Source organism: Mandrillus leucophaeus, unplaced genomic scaffold, assembly GCF_000951045.1.
Source record: "Mandrillus leucophaeus isolate KB7577 unplaced genomic scaffold, Mleu.le_1.0 Scaffold1596, whole genome shotgun sequence".
In the NCBI taxonomy this organism is placed as follows: Eukaryota; Metazoa; Chordata; class Mammalia; order Primates; family Cercopithecidae; genus Mandrillus; species Mandrillus leucophaeus.
Window position 1 is genome coordinate 34,533 of NW_012101583.1, and position 8,633 is coordinate 43,165.

Consider the following 8,633-nt stretch of genomic DNA (forward strand, 5'->3'; position numbering starts at 1 on the left):
CTCCTGCAGTTCTCTTGACCTGGGTAGATGTATGTCTATTTTGGGTGATACCTTGAAATGCATTCTTCAGCCCCTAGGAATTCAGGGCTCACCTGGAACTTCTCACAACTAGGGACCTACTCTTTGCCAGGTAGCCCCATTGGACAGGACCTAAGATGATATCATACTTGCTATCTTCTCTGTCTGACATACATCTGCTCCACAGCAGAGTCTACACATTTCTTTGTACTGACAAAGAGGACACAGGATGTTTTAGTTTGCTCAGACATAAGTCTGGCACCAGTCTTCTGCGAATACCTTCAGCAAGCCCCCAAGAGGTATCTTGTAGCATCTCTCTGATAGGGACAGGTGGTAGAGAAATTCTGGGAGGGTGGGTCTCTGGCAGGAATCCCACCCTCAAGCTGAAAAGTCTAATAACATGGCCCAAATCAAGCACTGACATCCCTGTTTTTGTGCTCGAATGCTTTCTTTTCCAGAACCACCCATGGCCACCCCACCCCTCATCCTGTGCCCATAAAAACCCCAGGCTCAGCTGGCAGAGAAGAAGAGAAAATGAGAAGCAACTGGACGTTGGAGACTATGGTGACACAAGCTTTCCCCTTGCACCTGTCTTCTGCCTCCTGACCAAAACTTAGTGCTTTCCCTGTGGCTCTGCATGGCATGGCATGCTCCTCTCTCTCAGGAAATATAATAAAAATCTTCTTCAACAGCACTGTCCTCTCTGTATCATCACTCAGTAATACCTCTAAAAATTAAATCCTGGGTACAATTTCAATATAATTGTAGTGTCACATATGGAGATCTGTTCATAGTCACTTTGATGTCTGACATGTATCACTTTTTTCTGGGTTGAAACTTCAATTTTATCTTCTTATTAATTCACACTTGAGATTTTGATAGAATGTGGAGTAAGTCTAAAGTTCTACATATGCCCTCAAACTATCCCAATGTGTGTTTATTCATTCAGAAGCCATTCAATTGACATTATTCATGTCAGTCAGTATAGTGGATGATGGCCATATGAAAATTCCTGCCACATGAAAGTTTAATGTCTGCTCAAACCAGATGCAGCTGATCACATAGAATCAGTGCACTGGAGTATATCATCACTTTAATCTAGAGTCAGGAACCTGCCATATGACTGTCAACCCTATATTTGTTAGTTAACCAGCAAAAGAACACATATTCAATTGGTATCTAAAGTTGTAAGGAAACCAAAGCCATCATTAGTGTCCTGGACTTGTGGCCTTTTCATGGAGGTATTTACAAAAACACCACCTCAAAGGGATATTAACCAAGACCCAGCACAACAGTCTGAAATCAAGCTGTCATCTCACAGGGGGAGCTAGGAAAGAGGGGGAACTAAGGTGACATTTAAACCACAGGCAGATCAGAGATGGCTAATGAGAAAGAGATTTGCAGGAGGTGATGGAGAGCTAGAAGGATGTTCTGAGTGGAAATGTAGGTGAACATAGCTAACTGGCCTAACAGTTTTGTTTCTCTGAGAGTTTAGTGATTCATGAATGTTCAATCTCCCTCTTCATATAAGTGAAGCCTAAAAGTTGATTTGAGTCTAGATAGCAAGCTTCCCAGGTAGCTGGTGAAGATTTGCAAGGACAGAGCCCATTGCCAGCAATGGGGGTAAGTGAAGTCAAATGAAATTATTAAATTCGACATAAAATTTAAAGGGAATCCAAGTCAGAACAAAGGTTTATAATCCAAAATCTTATCTTACATAGACCTATTGTGACCAAATAGGTCTATATAAGAGAAGTCATGATAAAAAGCCAAATGGTGCAGGGAGTTGACCAAGATAGCTGAATAGAAGCAGCTGTGGTCTACAGCACTCACAGAAAGGAATAAAAGTTGTGGGTGAATACAGCACCTTCAACTGAAATATCTAGATTCTCACATTGGGACTGATTAGGCCAACAACTTGACCCATGGAGTATTAAGAAAAGCAGAGGGAGACAATGGCCCATCTGGTAGCAACACGGAGCCAAGGGAACCCTCACCCCCAGCCAAGGGAAGCAGTGAGTGACCCCATCCAGGAAACCGTGCTTGTCCCATGGATCTTTGAAACTCATGGATGAGGAGATCCCCTTGTAAACACATGCCACTGGTGCCTTAGGTGTGACACACAAAGCTGTGTGGAGTCTTCGCAGAGCAGCTGCTCAGGCACACACAGAGACCCAGGAGCTTCACATACCCTGGCTCTGGGATTCCCAACAAACGTATCTGCAACTCAGACAAGGTAAGAGGTCTGTACATACTCCTAGGAAGGGGGCTGAATCCAGGTAGCCAAGCGGCATCATTCTATGGGCCCCACTTCCATGGCATCTCACAAGGTAAGACCCACTGGCCTGGAATTCCAACCAGTCAACGGCAACAGAGTAGAGTCTGCCTGAGATGGGATGGAACTCCTAGGGGGAGGTTTGGCCACCATCTCTGCCATCCAGTCAACTCAGCTGTTCCAGCCTGCTGGCTCTGAAGAGTCCAAATGATCCAGATGAAGAAAGGTCCCCCCCAATACAAGACAGTTGTTTTGTCAGATCATGACCAGACTGCTTCTTGAAATGGGAACACAATCCATTCCTCCTTACTGGGCAGAACCTCCTTGCTGGAGTTTCAGTCACCCCAGTGAGTTTTCTACAAATGGAGCTCTGATCTCTCCCTAGTATGGATACCCTGGGAGTAGGGGCAGGTTGTCATCTCTGCTGTTTGGTTGGCTCAGCTGTTACAGTTTGACAGCTTTGGAGAGTCCAAAGAGTTCAGACAAAAAAAGCATTACCCCAGTATAGCACAGCTGCTTTGCCAGACTGTGGCCAGGTTTCTTTAAGCAGGACCTCAGTCCACTTCTTACAGGTCAGATCTCCCAGCTGGAGCCTTGGGCTACCTCTGCCCATGTTCTACGTCCAACAGAGTTCTAATTTCCTCCTGGGATGGAGGGCTGGGGGCAGGGGGCAGGGGGCAGGGGGAAAAATCGGGCAGGCCAACACCTTGGCTGTTTGGGTTTCTCAGTTAGTCTAGCCTGTGAGCCCTGGAGAGCCAGCACAGCACACCTGCTCTACCAAAAAGCAGCCAAACTGCTTATTTAAGTGGGACACTGATCCTGTTCCTCCTGATGAGTGAGACCTCCCAATAAGGATCTTCAGCCACCTCCTACAGGTGCGTTTGGGCTGGCAAGAGGTCAATACGCCCCTGAGACAGAGGTTCTAAAGGAAGGAGCAGGCTACCATTTTTGCTGTTTCACAGGCTTCACTGGTGATACCTCCAGGTATGGGAAAAACTGAGGCAACTAGGATCTGGAGTGGACCTCCAGAAAACCACAATGGCTCTACAGAGGAATGCTCTGACTATTAAAAGAAAAACAAACATAGAGAAAACAACAACAACAACAAAAGAGACCCCACAAAAACCTCATTTGAAAGTCAGCAGCCTTAAAGGTCAAAGGTAGATAAGCCCAAACAATGAGAAAGAATCAACACAAAAACACTGACAACTCAAAAAGGCACAGTTTCCCTTCTCTTCCTAGTGGCCATAACACCTCTCCAGCAAGGGCTCAGAGCTGGGCTGAGGCTGAGATAGCTGAAATGACAGCAGAAGGCTTCAAAAGATGCATAATAACAAACTTAACTGAGCTGAAGGAGCATGTTGTAACTCAATGCAAAGAAACTAAGAATCGTGATAAAACAATACAGGAGCTGACAGCCAAAATGGCTAGTTAAGAGAGGAACATAACTGACCTGAGCTGAGAAACACACTACAGAAACTTGACAATGCAATCACAAGTATTAATCGCAGAATAGACCAAGCAGAGGAAAGAATCTCAGAGCTTGAAAACTATCTTTCTGAAATCAGACAGTCAGATAAGAATAGAGAAAAAAGAATGAAATGGAATGAAGAAAACCTCTAAGAAATATGGGATTATGTAACGAGATCAAACCTACGAGGGACTGGGGTACCTGAAAGAGATGAGGAGAACAGAGCCAAGTTCAAAAACATACTTTAAGACCTCATCCAGAAGAACTTCCCCAACCTAGTAAGACATGCCAACATTCAAATTCAGGAAATGCAGAGAACCCCAGTAAGATACTCCATAAGAAGATCAACCCCATGACACATAATCATCAGATTCCCTAAGGTCAAAATGAATGAAAATGTGTTAAGGGCAGCCAGAGAGAAAATCCAGATCACCTACAAAGGGAAGCCCACCAAACTAATGGCAGACCTCTCAGCAGAAACCCTACAGGCCAGAAGAGACTGGAGGCCAATATTCAACATTCTTAAAGAAAAGAATTTCTAAACTGGATTTCATATCCAGCCAAATTAAGCTTCATAAGTGAAGGAGAAATAAGATCTTTTTCAGAAAAGTAAGTGCTGAGGGAATTCATCACCACCAGACCTGCCTTGTAACAGCTCCTGAAGGAAGCATTAAATATGGAAGGAAAAACTGTTACCAGCCACTATAAAAACACACTGAAGTACACAGACCAGTGATACTATGAAGCAACCACATAAACAAGTCTGCAAAATAACCAGCTAGCATAATGGTGACAGGATTAAATTCACACATAACAATACTGACCTTAAATATAAATGGGCTAAATAGCCCAATTAAAAGACATAGAATGGCAAGCTGGATAAAGAACCAAGACCCATCAGTATGCTATCTTCAAGAGACTCAACTCACATGCAAAGACACACATAGACTCAAAATAAGGGATGGAGGAGAATTTACCAAGCGGATGAAAAAAAGAAAAAAGCATGGGTTGCAGCTCTAGTTTCTGACAAAACGGCCTTTAAACCAACAGAGATGAAAAAAGATAAAGACATGCATTACGGTAAAAGATTCAATTGAACAAGAAGAGCTAATTATTTTAAATATATATGCACCCAATACAGGAGCACCCAGATTTATAAAGCAAGTTCTTAGAGACTTTGAAGAGACTTAGACTTCGACACAATAATAATGGGAGACTGTAACACCCCACTGACAGTATTAGACAGATCATTGAGACAGAAAATTAACAAAGATATTGAGTTGAACTGAGCTCTGGATCAAATGGACCTGATAGATATACACAAAACTCTCCATCCCAAAAAAACAGAATATACATTCTTCTCATCACCCAACAGCACTTACTCTACAATTGATCACATAATCAGAAGTAAAACACTCCTCAGTAAATGCAAAAGAACTGAAATAATACGAAACAGTCTCTCAGACCACAGGACAATTCAACAATCTGCTCCTGAATGACTCTTGGGTAAATAATGAAATTAAGACAGAAATCAAGAAGTTCTTTGGAACTAAATGAGAACAAGGATACAATGTACCAGAATCTTTTGAATGCAGCTAAAGCAGTTTTAAGAGGGAAACCTATAGCACTAAATGCCCACATCAAAAAGCTAGAAAGATCTCTGATCAACAACTTGTATCACAACTAAAAGAACTAGAGAACCAAGAGCAAACAAACCCCAAAGGTAGCAGAAGACAAGAAATAACCAAGATTAGAGTGGAACTGAAAGAGAGAGAGACACAAAAAAAACCTTCAAAAAATTAACGAACCCAGGAGCTGCTTTTTTGGGGAAAAATAATAAAAATAGATAGCTAAATTAATAAATGAAGAAAAGAGAAAAGAATCAAATAAACACAATCAGAAATGATAAGTGGAATATCACCACCGACCTCACAGAAATACAAACAACCACCAGAGAATACTATGAACACCTCTGTGCACATATAGAAAATCTAGAAGAAATGAATATATGCCTGGAAACAACACCCTCCTAAAACTGAACCAGGAGTAAATTGAATCCCTAAATAAACCAATAATGAGTTCTGAAATTGAGAATTGAGGCAGTAATAAATAGCCTACCAACCAAAAAAAAAACAAAAAAAAAAAGCCCAGGACCAGGTGGATTCACAGCTGAATTCTACCAGAGGAACAAAGAAGAGCTGGTACCACTTTTACTGAAACTATTCCAGAAAATTGAAAAAAGGGGACTCCTTCCTAACTCATTCTATGAGCACAGCATCATCTACATACCAAAACCTGGCAGAGACACAAGAAGACAGGAAAACTTCAGGCCAATATCCTCAATGAACAGCAATGCAAAAATCCTCAATCAAATATTGGCAAACCAAATCCAGCAACACATCAAAAAGCTTATCCCTCATGATCAGGTAGGTTTCATCTCTGTGATGCAAAATTGGCTCAACATATGCAAATCAATAAATATGATTCATCACATAAAGATAACTAAAGACAAAAACCACATGATTATCTCAGTAGATGCAGAACAGGGCTTCAACATCAACATCTCTTCATGTTAAAAACTCTCAAAAAACTAGGTATTGAAGGAACATACCTCAAAAGAATAAGGCTCATATATGACAAACACAGAGCCAATATCACACTGAATGAGCAAAAACAGGAAGCACTCCCCTTGAAAAGAGGCAGAAGACAAGGATGCCCTCTCTTACCATTCCAATTCAACATAATATTGGAAGTTCTGGCCAAGGCAATAAGGCAAGAAAAGAAATAAAGGGTATTCAAATAGGGAGACAGGAAGTCAAACTATCTTTGTTTGCAGATGACAAAATCTTATATCTAGAAAACCACATTATTTCAGCCCAAAAGCTTCTTAACCTGATAAACAACTTTGCAAAGTCTTAGGATACAAAATCAATGTGCAAAAATTGCTAGCATTCCTATACACCAACAAAAGCCAAGCTGAGAGCCAAATCATGAATGAACTCTTATTCACAGTTATCACAAAAAAGAATAAAATACCGAAGAGTACGGATAACAAGGGAAGCGAAGGACCTCTTCAAGGATAACTACAAACCACTGTTCAAAGAAATCAGAGATGACATAAACTAACAGAATAACACTCCATGCTCATGGATAGGAAGAATCAGTATTATGAAAATGGCCATACTGCCCACAGCAATTTATAGATTCAATGCTATTCCCATTAAACTACCATTGAAATCCTTCACAGAAGTAGAAAAAATTATCTTAAAATTCATATGGAACCAACAAACAGCACAAATAACCAAGACAATCCCAAGCGAAAAGAACAAAGCTAGAGGAATCATGCTACCTGATGTCAAATCCTACAGTAACCTACTACAGGCCTACGTGTAACTAAAACAGCATGGTGCTGGTACAAGAACAATAAGAGAGAATAGAGAACCCAGAGAAGACCACACACCTATGACCATTTGATCTTTAACAAACCTGACAAAAACAAGCAATGGGGAAAGGATTCCCTATTTAAGAATAGTCAGTTCTGGGAGAACTGACTAGCCATATGCAGAAATTGAAACTGGACCCCTTCCTTACACCGTATACAAAAATCAACTCAAGATGGATTAAAGACTTAAATGTAAAGCCAAAAACTATAAAAACCCTAGAAGAAAACCTAGAGAATACCATTTAGGACATAGGCCCAGGCAAAGATTTCACGATGAAGATGCTGAAACCAATTGCAACAAATGCAAAAATTGACAAATGGGATCTAATTAAACTAAAGAGCTTCTACACAGCAAAATAAACTATTATCAGAGTGAACAGACAACCTACAGAATGTGAGAAAATTTTTTCAATCTATCCATCTGACAAAGTTCTAACTTCCAGCATCTACAAGGAACTTAAATTTACAAGAAAGAAAAAAAAAACATTAAAAAGTACATAAAGGACATGAACAGATAATTCTCAAAAGAAAACATACATGCAGGCAACAAACATGAAAAATAGCTCAACATCACTGATCATTAGAGAAATGCAAATCAAAACCACAATGAGATGCCTTCTCACAACAATCAGAATGGCTATTATTAAAAAGTTAAAAAAAAACAAAAACAAAAAACAGATGCTGGTGAGGTTGTGGAGAAAAATGAACACATATACACTATCGGTAGGAGTGTAAATTAGTTCTACTATGGTGGAAGACATTGTGGTGATTCCTCAAAGTTCTAAAGACAGAAATAGCTTTTGACCCAGCAATCCCATTTCTCGGTATATATCCAAGAGAATATAAATCATTCTATTATAAGGATACATGCAGGTGTATGTTCACTGCAGCACTATTCACAATAGATAAGTCACGGAACCAACTTAAATGTACTTCAGTAACAGGCTAGATAAAGAAAATGTGGTACATATACACTATGGAATACTATGCAGCCATAAAAAGGAATGAGATCATAGCATTTGTAGGGACATGGATGGAGCTGGAAGCCATTATCCTCACCATACTAACACAAGAACAGAAAATCAAATACCACATGTTCTGACTTATAAGCAGAATCTGAATGATAAGAACACATGAACATATGGTGGGGAACAACACACACTGGGGCCTATCAGAGGGTGGGGATTGTGAGAAGGGAGTACAGGTGATGGGATGATCTGTGCAGCAAACCACCATGGCACACATTTACCTATATAACAAACCTGCACATGTACTCTTGAACTTAAAATAAAAGTTGGAGAAAAGAAGCCAAATGTTTCACAGAACAAGAGGAGGTTGAATCAGACAAACCTGAAGGAAATCTTCACCTGGGAATGAAGATAGCCAAGGCAAATCCTCATGGAAAAATAAAAACTAGGGTTGCAAGT